Source organism: Balaenoptera ricei, chromosome 15, assembly GCF_028023285.1.
Source record: "Balaenoptera ricei isolate mBalRic1 chromosome 15, mBalRic1.hap2, whole genome shotgun sequence".
NCBI classification, from domain to species: Eukaryota; Metazoa; Chordata; class Mammalia; order Artiodactyla; family Balaenopteridae; genus Balaenoptera; species Balaenoptera ricei.
Window position 1 is genome coordinate 66,658,395 of NC_082653.1, and position 16,720 is coordinate 66,675,114.

The following is a 16,720-nucleotide window of genomic DNA, read 5'->3' on the forward strand; positions in this document are numbered from 1 at the left end:
GATTTCACCATAAGCTGGAAGCAGTCCTATCTTCAGATCTTGGAATATTAAAAATAGGTGATCCTTGAATCCAACTGCCTCACTATATGGGTGAGGATGGTAAAGTCAGAGATTGCAAGACTCATTCAAGTCCACTACAGTGAACAATGGGCAGGGAAGAACTCAAACACATACCTTCTGACACCAAGATGATTAAATAATAAAGTAAATAATAAATCCAATAGTAATAGTTGCTGCCATTTATTGCAAGTGTACCACATGGCAAGCACTCTCCTAAAGCAGTTCACATACATTAAACTCATTTAATCCTTCCAATTACCCCATGAAGTCCTTGGAGCCAAATTACTTGAGTTTAAAACCCTGTTCCACTAATTACTGTGTGATCTTAAGCAAGTTATTGATCTCTCATGCCTCAGTTTCCTCACCTGTAAAATGTGTATTATAATATCTCATAGCATTATCATGGATATCTAAAGGCATTAATATTTGTGAAACACTTAGAACGGTGGTACATAAGTGTGTAAAATGAAAGAATTGTAGATTGAAAATATCATTCCCATTATACAGATGAGGAAAACTGAGCCTCAGATATGAAGGCACAGCTACACTGTGCACTTCTCCAAGCATTTCCTGTCCATTGTCCCACTCTATTCTCACATGCCAGTGAAGTAGTTAAGGCATAGGATTCTCCCCATTCAACAAAAGAGGAGGCATCCTCAGAGGAGTTAACAGATTGACCCAAAGCCACAGAGTTAATGCCAGCAGGGGCTGCATAGTTGTCAGGAGAAAAAGTCAGGCTGGAGGTCAAGAGACTTGGCTTCTGGTCTCAGCTCTGCCATCTGTAATGGCTGTGTGACCTTGGACTTACCTCTTGATCTTTCAGATCTTCAATACCCCATCTTCCAAATGAAGGAGCTAGGCTACGAATTCCCTATGCCACCTTTTAACCCAGTGACCAAACATTCAATCTGGAGCTCACACCCCTACCCTTGAACAAGATATAAAGTTGCTCTATCAAGAGGTAAATCTCAATCCTTCTCACTGCTCATAAACAAGTGCCTCAGCTGAACAGAGGGGTTCAGCCATTATAGAAATATGCACCTTGACTCAGTCCCTGGTGGCTTGCTGGTGTATCTCTAGAACTTTCAAATCTAAAAATCTAGACCCAAGAAAAATGTCTAATAAATCTTGGTGCCCTTGAGTGGTGTCGTGGAGTGGAGCAGGGGTTAGGCTGATGATTGAAGGGAAGGTAGAATCAGTTGGGGAAAAGGCCCTAGAGCATGGGTGAATGAATTCATCAATATTATCCATCAGACCGGACCCAGGGGGGTAGGTGAGAGATCCTGGGTGAAATAAAATAAAAGGGGAAGTTCCAGTTCCACCTGGGGGCTGAAGTTGGTGAGTTCAGGGCAGTCCCACCATGTGTAGTAGTTCAAGTTGTAAAATGAACAGTCTGCACATCTGGTCATGGCAGATCCCATATTCATGGAACCGGCAGGTGATATCGTTAACTCCAATGGGTAAGCTTGGTTTCTGGGCTGGAAAGGGTAATCTGGTCCTTTATTCTGTCTGATTCTAGACTTTTGGGCTGAGCTAGAGGTTGAGAGTCCAGTTTTCTCTGAAGGACAGGTTCTTCTACAGGTACTGGATTGGGCCCTCAGAAGTGGAGAATGCACTGATGGAGCACCTACTGCGGCTGAGACAGCTGTAGTAAGAAGCCCGGAGCCCATCTGAGGAGAGGTGATGGGGAAGCTGTAGCCTGGGGGTGTGCAGATGGTAATTAAGAGTATGGACTCTGGGGCTGGACAGTCTGCGTCCAAATCTTAGCCCTGCTGCTTACTAGCTGTGTGTCCTTGGGCAAGCAAGCTACTTAGCCTCTCTGCCTCAGTTTAACCATATGTAAGATGAAATATTTTTGTGAGGATTAAATGTGTTAATATTTGTAAAGTGCTTGAAGCAAAGCCTGGCATGTAGCAAGCACCATATAAAGTCTACTGTTTGGGGGCTTCAGGGATTCTATCCTGTTGTTTGGCATTTGAATCAGAATCTGACCTGACCAGAACAGAGGAGGAATTTGAGCCAAGAGACAGAGCCTTCGAGACGTGGGGTTTATAGTGAAAGTAGGGGAAGAAAAAAGACCCTTATAATGCCAAGGTTAGAGAAATAGGCCCAGATAAAATCTAAAGGAGCTTGGTGTATGTGAAGGAAAAGGTTAAGGTGGAGAGATGTGGGTCGATGTCCAGGTATATTTCTGCAGGGTGAAAATTGATAATATCATACCTCTGGCACGCGTGGGAAATATCATAGGCTCCACTAGGCAAATGGGGTCCAACCCTGGGTGCCAAGAACTGAGTTAAGCCATGCTATATATGATTTCTTTTTATTTCCCATTAATTATGACAATTGGATCTCTATTTTATAGGTGAGCAAACTAGTTTGGAGAGGTTAAACAAATCATTTATGTTTATTGTCCCCAGTCTATTTTCCTCTCTTCTCATATAACCATTTCCACCCCCCCCCCCATCATTCTCTACTGTCCCTGGGATATGAGGTGATCCTGGTCTCAATCTACAGTCCTACCTGCTCAATCAGTAAACAACTTGAGAGAGAGTTGGAACTTTGGCCATGCTTGTCCGCAGTTCCTCCCTTTCCCTTGCCCCAGATATCTGGAGGAGCCAGTGAGGGGATATAAAGGTGGTGGCTGTGATGGTAGTCTTGGCACCGATTTCCCATTATCCCAGGAGACAGCGATGCACTCTGATCATTCTCTCTTGGCCCTCATCCTTGCTGTAGGTAGTCAAGGCATTTGTGGCCCTGGCTCCACAGTTTCTGTCCCATGACCCGGACGAGCTCACCAAGGAGCTGCAGCAGCATGTGAAGTCAGTGACAGCCCCATACAAGTACCCAAGGAAGGTAAGGTCTCTGCATCTCTGGATTCCCATGCTCCCCCTTACTTAGGGAAGGAAAGATGGTTCTCCTCTTGTATTTCTATTTTTCAGGCTGAGGACAAAGACTTTAAAGTTCTGCCTGATTATGACCAAGAAAGTCCAAAAAGACAATCCAGTAACTGTCTAGATGCCTGAAAATTGGCCTTTGATTCACTCTGAATTGAAAGTCATATTCTCCCATGGGAACAAGTTCTAGCCAATACCTGGCCTATATTCCCACTCTTGATATTGAGGTCTTGCTATATTATTCAGGATTCTCTCAGTTGCATGTGACAGAAATTCAACGTGAAGTGTATTGCTCACACAACTGAAAAGTCCAAGGTTGGGGAAGCTTTCTTGTGGCTGATACCAGTCATTCAAATGATGTGATCAGGGATGTCTTTTTCATCTCTTGACTCTCCTTCTTTCTGAATTGGCTTCATTTCTTAAAATGCTATCCCTTTGAGATAGCCCCCAGCAGATCCAAACAGTTTCATCAGCTTAGATAATCCTGGTAGAAAAAAAAGCATCTTTTCCCTCAAAGGCACCAGCAAAACTCTTCAACTTGATTCTCATTGGACCACTTTAGGTCAGGTGCCCATGATTAAACCAATCCTGGTGACCAGGTGAATGGGCACTCTGATTGGCCAGTTCTGAGTCATGTGATCAACCCTGGAGAGAGTGCAGGAAAGATGGGAGAGAGAGCTGCCCTACACCCATGACATGAACTGAGTGAGGAAGGGGTGGCTCCCCACAGTAAAAGGGAACTGCTCTTACTGGAAAAGGTAAATAGCATAGAATACACTCTACCTGTATTCAGCTGTTTTTACTCTGGGGCAGGGAACTAAGGCATGGAGGTTGATGCAGAAGGGGAATCCCAGTTTTTGGAGGTGGGTACAAAATAGAACCTTGCTCCAGGGAAAGAAAAAATTACTTTATTATTTATTTATTTACTTACTTACTTATTTATTTATTTGTTTGTTTGTTTGTTTATTTATTTATGACTGTGTTGGGTCTTCGTTTCTGTGTGAGGGCTTTCTCCAGTTGCGGCGAGCGGGGGCCACTCTTCATCGCGGTGCGCGGGCCTCTCACTATCGCGGCCTCTCTTGTTGCGGAGCACAGGCTCCAGACGCGCAGGCTCAGTAGTTGTGGCGCACGGGCTTAGCTGCTCCGCGGCATGCGGGATCTTCCCAGACCAGGGCTCGAACCCGTGTCCCCTCCATTGGCAGGCAGACTCTCAACCACTGCGCCACCAGGGAAGCCCAGAAAAAATTATTTTTGTGTCTGGGGTAGAAAGTGAGAGCAATCACGTTACGCCTAACACCCCTCAGATTCTTATGTAACCCAGATTCTCACTGATGCTTTGTCAGCACAGGCTAATTATCATAGGTGGGTTTTCTGAGAAGCGAACTCTGGGAAGGAAATTAACATGCAAAGGTTTATTAGGGAGTGCTTTGGAATCAACACCTGGGGATGGAAATAGAAGGGAAGGGAGAGAAAGGTGTTTACCCAAAACAAATAGACTGTCAGTTATTCCTCCATCAAAAACGGGTTTATTTGAGATCAGCAAAGGATTGCAATTCGGGGTCTGCAACCATGGCAAGCCATATGCAAGTTCACCTGCAACAAGGAGAGGAGGACTCTTTTGAAGAGGAGAAAAGGAAGTTGGCAGGGCTATAGTAAACAAAGCATCCAGGGAAGGAGCTGAGAGTTCAAAGTATAGTGTCTTTTCCTTGGCTGAGTTGTGGAAGTCTCTCATTGGCTGAGCTCAATGGCAAGAAGAGGAAGTCCTTTTTCTTCCCATTGGGCTCTGCTCTTGTCATAGGGCATGAGAGCTTCCCCTTCTGGTCTTCCAGCTCTATTTCAATTGAGGTTTTTATTTATTAAGCCCATATGTTACCAAGATCATAGATATTGAGGATCGTTTGAAATGTTATGTCATCATCAAAGGTTTGGTGAACAATCTTCCACCAGGCCTGGTCCAGTTATCTTGGGAAAGTTTTCTCATCAGATGTCATTTGATTCAATTCCAGGAAATCTTTACTTTCAGGCCCTCAGATGGGCACATCCAGTCAGGGTTTGGTGCTTTCTTTAGTTGTGTCCCATGAATCCAAGAGTCTAGTTACTGGAGTTTGGCAGCACAGGGTCAGTTGGCAGTACCTGATAAGAGCCTTTCCAGTGAGGTTGAAGAGAATCTTTTTCTGGATGTGTCTTTTTCAATAGACAAAATCTCCAGGCTGCAAGGTGTGATGCTCAACATCCTCATTTCCTGAGTTCACTGTGAAATGATTGCTCTACCAAAAAGTGGTTATTTTTAATAGAAGCACTTAGGTCTTTGAAATGTTGGAGTAGCGCTCCTTTTATTAGTTGTCAGTCAAAAAAGGCAGGTGCATTTGGTGGCCTGTGACTATCTCAAAGGGTGAGAGCTTGTGAGTTCCAAAAGGAGTGGATTTAAGATTTAGAAGGACCAACAGCAATGACTTTGGCCAAGGTATTTGGAAGGCCTCTACAAAATTTTGCCAACTGATTCTTAATAATGCTGTTAGTGTGTTTGAGTAAACCAGAAGTTTGAGGGTGGTAAGCACAGTGAAAGTGTTGCAAAACTGGCCAAAGAGTGCAGACTTGTTCAAGTACCTGGCCAGTAAAATGGGTTCTTCAATCACTGTGACGTTCCGGAGGTGTTCCCCAGGTAGGATAATCTTTTCCTATTGTATCAGCCACAGAAAAGGCAGTAGCCTGTCTGCAAGAAAAGGCTTCAGTAGAGTGTGAAATATACAGCCCATGATGAAAACATACTTATATCCATTAGATGGATTCAGTTGTATGAAATCCATTTGCCAGACCTCAAATGAAACATTAGGCAGTTTAAAATGTCCAGGAGCAATATGAACAGGCTTTCCTGGGTTGTACTTCAGACAAGAGGGACAAGTGAGGTAGGCCTTTTCTTTTTTTTCTTCAGCCTTGTCAATGTTTCCCCATCAGTATTGATTCATGAAGGCTACTGTTTTGTTAGTAGACCAATGGTTTAATACATGTACAGTGGTGAGGAGGAGGAATTTTAGAGTCTCTGGTAGGACTGGGTTGTTATTTGGTCCAAACCAGAGCTTTCTCTTTCTATCAAACCAACAATTCTTGAAATTTCAATCTTGTTTTCCTTTTATGAGGCCAATTATTTGGTTTCTGTAGCCAGTTTTTCTAAATTATCATTTGGGGAAATATCCCTTTGGACCATGACAGAGGTTTGGCTGCTGTTGGTCCCTTTAAGGGCAACATTTCTTGCAGAAATATCAGCAAAGTGATTTCCTCTTGCTTCCAGAGAGTCAAGTTTAGAATGCCCCCAGAATCTTAATAATAGCTAAAGCAACAGGCAAAAGTATTGCATTCAATAATTCCTGAACATAGGGGCCATTTTTAATTTTATTTCTGGTGGAAGTAAGGGAGCCACATTACTTCCACAATATTCCAAAATCATGAGCTATGGAGTAGCATATCTACTATCAGTATAAATATTGACAGTTTTGTCCTTGGCTAAAGTACAAGCTCTTGTAAGAGCATATAATTCAGCCTGTGATCAGAAGTAGCCATAGGTAAAGATGCTGCTTCAACAACATCAAAAGGAGTTGTAATAGCGTACCCAGCACAATGTTTGCCATCGCCACCTTTTAAATAAAAACCACCAGTGAACCATGAGAAGTCAACATTACCCAGTAGAGTTTCCTGTAGATCACCATGAAGAGTCAGGAGGTGGTTCACCAGTGTTACGCAGTCATGAAGGACATCACTGGTGACAGAGGGGAGAATACTAGCTGGATTAAAGCCACTACAATGTAAAAGAGGTATGAGAGGAGCAGTTAACAAAAGGACTTCATAGGCGGTGAGGTGGCCGACTGAGAAATGTTGGGTATGATGGAAATTCAGGAGAGCTTCTACTGCATGAGGTACAAAAATGGTTAAAGGGAATCTCACAATGATTTTCGTGGTGGCCTTAATCAAAAGGGCAGTGGCCATAACAGCACTAAGGCAAGGGGGTTATCCCCATGCCACAGGGTCCAGTTGCTGGCTATAATACCTTATAGGTTGATGATGGTCTCCATGTTTCTGAGTGAGTACCTCAAGGGCATTCCCTTCCTTTTCATATACAAAACGGAAAAAGGGACTCTGATAATTGGATTGCCCAAGGGCAGATGAGTTCATCAAACTCTCCTTTAAGGCTTCGAAGGCTATGCCATCTTGTTCTTTCCATAAAATTGGGCCAGGTTTGTCATTCTTTAGTAAAACATACAGAGACTTGGTCATAAGAGAGGAATTTGGAATCCAATTTCAACAATAACTAACTAGCCTGAGAAAACCTCACGGTTGGCACTTAGTTTTAGGTTTTGGGAAACTTAGGACACTGTGAAGTCTATCTGGATCTAAGTGTAGCCTTCACTCTGATATCAGATTCCTAAGTATCAAACTCAAATCTGGGTGGACTGCAAATTTCACCTGGCAACCTGAAGTCCCTTTAAGGCTAAAAGGTTTAGCAAGTGGATGCTGTCTTCCTCTGAAGAGACTGGAGAAGGTGAGCAAAGAAGCAAACCATCCACATATTGCAGCAAAGCAGAACCTCTAGGGAACTTGATATCATCCAGATCAGCCTTCAGGATTTGTGACAAACTCTCAATAAAACCCTGAGGCATTACTGTCCAGGTAAATTGTTTTTCTTCCTAGGTAAGGCAAAAGGTGTTGGCTAGTTCATCAACTAGAATACTAAAGAATCAACTGCATAAATAGTAAAGAATTTGCTTCCAGTGGGAATGGATATTAGTAGTAATGAGGGTTAGGAACAGCAGGGTATTGAGGGATAACAATGTTGTTTATTGTTCGGAGGTCCTGGACAGATCTCTGCCCTCAGCCTTTAGGTTTTCTCACTGGTAAAATAGAAGTTTTAGAATAGAAGTATACAGGGGCTAATACAAGGGATAATGAGGCCTTGAGCCTTGTAATCTTCTATTATGGACTTTTTATGCCTTGAAGAGCTTCTTTACTTTTGGATATTGATTAATTCCGGGAAGAGGTTTTGAGGGGTCTATTTGAATCTTGATGGGAGATGCCCTGTGCACTTTGCCAATATCAGGTGGAGATTTTGCTCGTCAGGAGGTTGGTAGCCAATCCAATAGGGACAGATGATCAGTGTTTCCAGAATCAGCTCTAGTACCATCAGAGACAGAGCAAATAAAGGATATCAAAGGATCATTTAATCCACACGGTTGGCTGCTTTGATGACTACTGTCAAATTCTAGAATTATTTTCCCCCTTTTTTGAGAAAGAAATTCTGACATGATACTTTTCTAAGAAGTACCAGCCTAATAAATGGGTAGGGGCAGAGGAACTAAGTAGGAAAGGGTATGTATCTCTCAAAGGGCCTAAACGAAAGGGAGTGGGTTCAGAGACAGGAATCTCTTGAGGTTCATTAGAGATCCCCACTATCTGATCTGTTTTAGTACTCCGAGACAGGGGCTGCTTTATAGTAGTGCCGCTGAGCACTGAGAGCGTGGCTCCTGTGGAAGTAATTCATCCCAAATCTGCAGAAATGTTTCTCCAAGCTGATTAAGAGGGAGGAATGGGAAGAGCCCTGAGCCTCATCATTGAGAATTGAGAGAATGTTGGAGGGCTGAAGGTGCCCGAAGCACTTAAATTTGTAACACTCTCTTTTACGATATTCTGGATCTTTGCGATAATAGCACAAACTAGGTGTTTTTTTGTTTGTTGGTTTTGGTTTTGGTTTTTTGTTTTGTTTTTTGGGTTTTTGTTTTTGTTTTTGTTTTGTTTTGTTTTTTGGTTTACGGGCCTTCATTTGCTGTAGTTGAAGATTAAGAATTTTAGCAGTCTGTCACCTTTTAGGTGACAGAGTGTGAGACAGCTGGTTTGCCAGATTAACTAAATCGGGAGCGGACATAGTTTCCCATTCCATCCTGGTCCTTTTTAATGGAGTGAAATGTCCTGGTTCAAACCACTAATAAACATAGAGCTAAAAGCTACCCCAAGTGGAATCAACATCTGCAGAAAGACCAGAATATTCTTTTAAAATGATCTGAAGTTGATTGTAATGGTCACGAACAGATTTATCAGATTTTGGTGTGCAAGCCTGAATTTTGTTCCAATCAACAGACTTCGGGAAAGCCCTAGGAATTGCCCGATCAGGCCTAATCACATAATAGGTTAGCGGATCACATAATGAGTTGGCAGGCTGGTCTCCTGGTTGTAATTCTAGAGACCTTTCAGGATTTTCCCAATTAACAGTTTTCATCCACTACTGAGCCTGGCCTTCACCGACAAGCTGATATAAACTGGAGAAACCAGGTTAAATTTGAGTGACTATATTAAATTTCTCAACAAATCTGTGAGGATCTTTGGTTGCTTTGGGAAAATCTTTGACTATGGCTCGCAGTTCAGGTTTAGTTCAGGGAATATAAGAAATTAAGGGTTTAGCTTCTGGATTCTCAGAAGGCCTGATTTTAAAGGGACAGATACTGATCGAGTCAGAGGGAAAGGGAGTGGGGAGAGTTTCAGAGAAAAAGGGAAGTTTGGTGAGAGAATTAGTAAGTGGGAACTGAGGATATAGAGGAGGTGTAGGTGACATAGAAGGGAAGGAGGAAGATAGCACTGGAGGTGGGGCCTGAGCAGGAGGGACTGAGGTAGAGCCACAGATTGCACCAGAGACAGAGCTTGAGACAAAGAAGCCAAGGAAGAAGAGCCGGTGGCTTCAAAGGCCATTTTATCTTTCTTTCTTTGTTTGCCTCAGTTAATTTTAAAATCTTATTTTGCAGAGAGGCAATGTGAGGCTCCTGATAACATTTGGATGTCTTAAAACACTAATTGAAATAGGTGTTCCATTCAGTTTTGGAAATTTTAGAGCTACAGTTGTTCAATTTGATTTTAAGAGAGGTAAGTTTGGGGTTTTCATAAGTTCCCCGTAATGACCATTGATGTTCTAAATTGTCTTTAGTTAAGTCAGTCCATGTAGTTAGAAATGAGCATGAGTGAGGACTGTGGTTTTCAAACATAAAATAGACCAGAGTCCCTGGTGGGGTACGGTCAAAATATTTAGATAACTGGGAATTCTATTTCCCAGAGGTTTTTCTCTAGAATAAAAGAATAATTTTCAAACAGCCTGAACAACTCAAACAACCTAAATTGCCTGCAGGCCTACTGCCAGCCAGTTCTGAGGGAATAGTTTGGTCCCAGAGGAGCTAGGCCAAAAGCAGCTCAGTGCAGTTCCAATAGGACAACCGCTATTTCAAAAGGAATTGGGTCAAAGGCTGAATCAGCACAATTCCAGTTAAATAACCCCTGTTCCCAAAGGAATAGGCTGAAGGCTAGTCAGTTCCAGGAGAAACAGCCCCTGTTCCAAAGAGAATCAGGCCAAAGGTTAGCGCAGTTCAGCTGGGACAGCCTGATTTTAATATCAGGCCAAAGTCTCAAATAAGTATCAATACTTGCATACAGAACAAGGCCTTAAGGAGAAAGGATGAAACCTTTAAATAGATCCTGAATAAAACCTGGATTTTGTCCACAGACTATAGTTTGCCAACACAGAGAGGGTAGAAGCACAAACCCAGGAGAAAACTTACCCTCAAACTCCAGGGCAGAATGTGGAGATGCACTGTCACGTAGTCTCAGTGGGGGCTTCAGCCAACCCCATGAGGAATTCTGAAGCTAGGACAACCTTTCAGGGTTTCCTGGGGGAAGGCAAGGAGGAGGGTCTTTACGCTCACGTAGGTCCGGCATGGATGCAAGCTGCCCTGGGAAGGGGTGTAGCCCTGGGAGAGATAGCCCTTCTTGGCTGCTGCACTCCCCAAAGGGGTTTGACAGTGGAAGAGTAAGTCTTTCATTTCTGCAGGGGGATCTGAGTCCCACGTCAAAGAATCCACCATGCAGACTTTCAGCCTCAAACTGATAGTGAGGCATTACAGCACAGTCTCTGAAATCAGACTGTTACATTCAACATTCACCTCCATCACTTACTTTCTCAACAGTTGCTCTGTGCCTCAATTTCCTTATCTGTAAATTGGGCTAATGGTGTTACTCCTTCCCAGGTTGTTAAGAAGATGAGTTAATATTTGTAAGGCATAAGGCACTTAGAAGAGCGACCAGCACATAATAAACATTTCATAAGTATTTTAAAAGGAGACTAGAAATCCAATCATATTATGAATTTTGAATTGTAACTGAACATCTTGGAGTATCGAGTGGAGTGGTCCTATCACACAGTATAACACTATATTATTCAATAGGTGTGTCTCCTTTTACAAGTCTTTCCTCTAGAATGCCCTCAGCAGCAGGTCATTTCCACTTTCTCCCTCCTTCCAGTGACTACATCCTTCTGCTTCCTTCTTCATGATATGCAGAGTAGCTTTCTTCTTACCATTAAACCTGGATCTCCCCTGTGGCTTCCTTCTACCTTCTGCCTACACTACTGGGGCCAAACAGTAAATATTTTAGGTCATACTGTCTTTATTGCAACTCTGCCCTTACAGTGTGAAAGCAGCCAGAGACAATTGTCAATGAATGGGTCTGGTTGTGTTTAAATAAAACTTCCTTTACAAAACCAGAAGGAGGGCTGGATTTTGCCCACAGACTATAGTTTGCCAACTCCTGATCTACTCCATTGTGATTTTAACACACTCCTTCCTCAACAAAGTCAGTCTTACTTTATGGAAGATTCCCATATCAGCTGCTAAGAAGACAGTTTTTCTATATCAGTATCCTTATTGTTATTGTTTGTGTTAAACCCAAGACCATCTACTCCTAGACCAAAGCCCTGGCAAGCTGATCCATACGATGGGAAGCCTCAATGAATTGTCTTCATCATCTGTATCTTAGAATTCAGGAATATTTGAAATGGATGGGTCCTTGATATCAAACATTCCTTTTCACCAGTAAGAAAAGTGAAATTGGAGAGATTATATAGTTTTTCCAAGGACACACCAATAGGAAATGACTGAGATGGAATTCAAAACCAGGCTTTCTAACTCTTAGATATCTATTCTCTCTAGTCTAGATTAATAACCACACCTAATATTTTTGAGTGTTTACACTGTTGGAGAGGAAAAAATTTTCCTCTACCCTTCTAGGTTCTTCTGGCTGGTCTAAGTATTAAATCACTATGAGACAGATAAACAGGAGAAATCAAACAAAGTTTAATCGTGTATGCATGGGAGAGACCCAGGAAAACTGAGTAACTTGCCAAAATGGCCAAAGCCCTCACCTTAAATACCATCTTCAGCTGAAGGCAAAAGAGGATGTTGGGGGTAGTGGTTTGGGACCTCAAAAGGGAGTAAGGCAGTTCACATGGAGATGGAAAAGCAAATGTTTGGTAAATAGCAAAAAATGTTTGCTGAGCTGTACAGAGACCATGGGTCGCAGGTTGGGCACTGATGTGTAGGCCCTGCTGAGTCCTCCCCAGCACATCTAGCCCATATTCTTTGCAGATATCTCTGGTGAACAGACCCTTTATCTAAATTCTTTTAAAAAATTAAGGGGTAAGTAACAAGAAAAACATCCTGAGTCTTCTGTTTCTTAAAAATAATCAGCCTAAATTAATCCTCATGCCTAAGAGACACATTTTGGGCTGGCAAATTTTGTTCCCCTACAACCCCATGCCAAGAATTTAGTCCGTGAAATTGCACTTTTTAATCACAAAAACTCAACAAAGTTGTTATCCTCCAGTCTACTCAGTGGGAAAACTGAGTCTCAGAAAAACTAAGTGACCTGACCAAAGCCAGGTAAGTGGTAAAGGAAAGGCTGGAGCCCAGAGAATCTGAGGTGAAAACTCAGCTGGCTGTCTACTATGTCATGTTGCATTCACCATGCTGTTTCTTCCCTGTCCTAGAGCAGCGGTCCCCAACATTTTGGCACCAGGGACCGGTTTCGTGGAAGACAATTTTTCCACGGACCAGGGTGGTGGTGGGGAGATGGGGAGATGATTTCGGGATGATTCAAGTGCATTACATTTGTTGTGCACTTTATTTCTATTATTATTACATTGTGATATATAATGAAATAATTATACAACTTACCGTAATGCAGAATCAGTGGGAGCCCTGAGCTTGTTTTCCTGCAACTAGATGGTCCCATCTGGGGGTGACGGGAGACAGGGACACCCAAAATGTGTTGCTTATGTCCAGTCTACTCCATGATCTCGTTTTGGCTGCTGTCACTGCAGAAAACCCTGCTTCACAAAGATAGGATGCTGGAAATGGAAGCAGGCTTTTCAGTGCTTTTGTGGCAATCCCAGGATATTCCTCCTTGACTTTAATCCAGAACGTATGGAGATTTCAAGTTGTCTCAAACATACTTTTAAGGCCACCGTCACTTGCGATCTCAAGCAGTTGATCCTCTTCTAGCACGGACAAAGTCGATTATTCACAAATGGGTCACGGATCCATTCCTTCCCAGTTCGGGTGTCTTTTGCGGTGGGGAAGTAATGCTCAAACTCTTGAAAGCTGTGATAGGTGATCATGTACCAGCTGGGAGAAAGAAGGCCCTGGCTCAGTCTCTTTCAAAATCTCTGCTAATGTTGGAAACATGTCAAAAATCCCAGTGTTCACTCGTTGCCCCCATAATTCCAGTTTGGCTTTGAATGCAGCTGCCTTATCTGCCAACTTGACCACAATTGTCATTCTCCCCTGAAGTGACAGATTAAGTTCGTTGAGCAGGCTCTGTCCTCACTCACCTGGAGCCTTCAGCCTCAAGAGTTTCCTCTCACCCTATAGCAGTTCCTCTGAGAAATCCAACCCCATTGGGGTCATGAACAGCCCACTTTGGACTGATTTTGTCCTCAACAGATGGAGTTTGTCTTGGATCTGCCCAAGATTTTCACGGGGAAAATCCAGCAGGCGAAGCTTCGAGTCAAGGAGTGGAAGAGGTCTGGGCAGATCGGGGCCCAGTGATACTTGCAAGGAGTTTTACTTTGGGTCCTGCCCTTCTTCCCCTTTTATTTCCCTTTGCATCATTTGCCTTCCTCTGGGGGATATGAGATTATGATAAGATGTGATCTGATTTCTATCTTTCCTTGATTATTAGTTCAAAATCATGCCATGTTAGGAGCTGAAAAAAGAAAAGGAGGGGAGGAATGAGAGAGAGAGAGGAAAGGAGAGGAGAACAGAGAAAAAGGAAAAAATGAGAGAAAAATTAAAACAGCAATAGAAAGAAACTGAGAAATAAAAAAAGGAAAGAGGAATGGTGAGATGGAAGCAGGGAGGAAAGGTGGAAATAATTAGAGGGAAGAAGAGAAATAGAAGGAGGAGAAAGGAAGAAATGAAGGAAGGAAGAAAGGTAGGAAGGGGAAAAAAGAAAAGAAAGAACTCAATAAAATAGTAAGAGAAACTGATAAAGGAAAATCATGGAAGACAGGAAGAATAGGAGAAAGGGAGGAGGGAAGGAAACTTATAATTACTCCCACAAGTAGACAGATAGTGACAAAATCATGCAGAAAACTGGATATTAGGAAGGAAACAAAATGCTATGACACCCCATCACACTCCTAGGACAAAACCTCCACACAGAGAGGTTTGTGGGTGTGGTTGGGAAATTAGAATCATCCACAAGTCACTTCAAATTTGGGGGCAATCATGACCAGAGGAGGGGAATCACCATTTACTGAGCATTTGCCAAATGCAAGACACTGTCCATGCAAGGCATTTCATAAATATTATCATGTCTTATCTCTATGTGGCATCTACAGACTTCAGATAATAGCTGTGAGAACAGTGTAGGCACCTCAAAAAGGTGTCCCTTCCTCCATGGCTTATGTCTTTTTTTTTTTTGGTATCTACTCTTCCTAGAATCAATAATAAAATCATTTTAAAATCAAGACCCTAAGGATTATCTTTGGGGAAAACAAAGAAGGGGAGACTGATGTTGTTGAATAACAAACCACAGAGTAAGTTCCTGGGACCTCTGGATCCCAGAGCCAGGGATCCAGCAAAGGGAGAGTGGTAAGGACTATGAGGGTGTCACCTACAACCCAGAGATAGACGGTGAATCTTCCTAGCAGATTAAAGTGAGCTGAAGAAGAAAGAAAAGGGTCTCTGAGGGTCTATGACTCTTCTTCTTAAGAATACTTAGTAATAATAACAACAGTACTAATAATATCAATCACTTATAAAGTACTTGCTATGTGTCAGGTCCTATGGCAAGATACATATATATTAATCCCACTTAATGTTCAGTCACCTTTCAATTCAGGTACTAGTATTTTTTTCTTCCCATTTTACAGAGGAGGAAACTAAGATTTGGAGACATTCAGTCATATTCCCCAAAGTCACACACCTGGTAAATGACAGCATCAGGTTCAAACACAGGCCTATATGCTTACAATGTCTATGCACCCCTTCATGTTGCTTGCCTTCTTCTCTGACCCTTCTCTGACCCTTCTCTGACACTCTGACAAAGTCTCTCTCTTAAAGTAATCTTTTAAAATATTCTCTACAAGGTGGCAGTGTAGGAAGGTCCTGAGCTCATCTCCTTCCAGGGACACGACAAATATATGCCTACATATATAACAATTCCTCTTGAAGAATACTTCAGGACTGATTGAATAGCTACTGCACATAGGAGGACCACATAGAAATAGGTAGGAGAGATAGAGACATGTTATCCATGAGAATCCCACCCCCATCACAGCAATCTGCAGTAGGAAGCAATATTGCTGAAGGGCCTGAGTGCAAACTTACCCACCCTGGGACACAGTGAAAAAACAGTTTAAAGGACACCTAGACTATACAGGAAGGAAACCCATTTGCTAACTCTAGAGCTTATGCCAAAAGGACAGGGAACTGCTGGAGCCCTCTCCAGGGTTGGAGGTGCTGGTGAGCCCTATTGTTTGAGTGTTCCTGGGACTCCCTGTGACCCATGCCTGCTCCAGCTCCAGCCACTTGCCAAGGCAGCCTTGACCCGGGGACTGCACCTAGCCAGGGCCTGCTCCAGCCCCAGCCACCCCACCAAGGTGGCCTTGGGTTTAGCACTTCCCAGAGACTTCCCTGGCCCAGGTCCATTATAACTCCAGCTGGCCTGCCAAAGGTGCCAGGTGCAAGCAATCTATACAAGGGAGGCTCCCACACAAGGCCACTCCTTCTAGACCAGGAGAGGTATCTCTTTTGCCTAACTGACAGAAACAAAAGTCAAACAAAATGAGGAGACAGAGAAATATGTCCCAAATGAAAGAACAAAATAAAATCCCAGGAAAAAAACCTTAATGAAACAGAGATAAATAATTTACCTGATAAAGTATTCAAAGAAATGGTCACAAGGATGCTCACTGAACTTAGGAGAAGAATCAGGACCTCAGTGAGAACTTCAACAAAGACTTAGAAAATATAAGAAAGAACCAATCAGAACTGAAGAATACAATAACTGAAATTTAAAATACACTAGAGGGGGCTTCCCTGGTGGCGTAGTGGTTAAGAATCCGCCTGCCAATGCAGGGGACACGGGTTCGATCCCTGGTCTGGGAAGATCCCACATGCCGCGGAGCAACTAAGCCCGTGTGCCACAACTACTGAGCCTGCGCTCTAGAGCCTGCGAGCCACAACTACTGAGCCTGTGTGCCGCAACTACTGAAGCCCATGCGCCTAGAGCCCATGCTCCTCAACAAGAGAAGCCACCACAATGAGAAGCCCGCACACCGCAACGAAGAGTGGTCCCCACTCGCCGCAACTAGAGAAAGCCCACGTGCAGCAACGAAGACCCAACACAGCCAAAAATAAATTAATTAATTTAAAAAAAAATACACCAGAGGGAATCAATAG

General features: G+C 43.0%; 1 long non-coding RNA gene across 1 annotated transcript; it reads left to right on the top strand.

The window, feature by feature from the left end:
- The first annotated feature begins 7,311 nt into the window (after nt 1-7,311).
- Nucleotides 7,312-14,784, top strand: LOC132349537 (uncharacterized). The gene is made up of 3 exons (XR_009497685.1): nt 7,312-7,616; nt 9,737-9,854; nt 13,757-14,784. It is a non-coding gene; the product is annotated as an uncharacterized LOC132349537 (long non-coding RNA).
- The last annotated feature ends 1,936 nt before the right edge of the window (nt 14,785-16,720 follow it).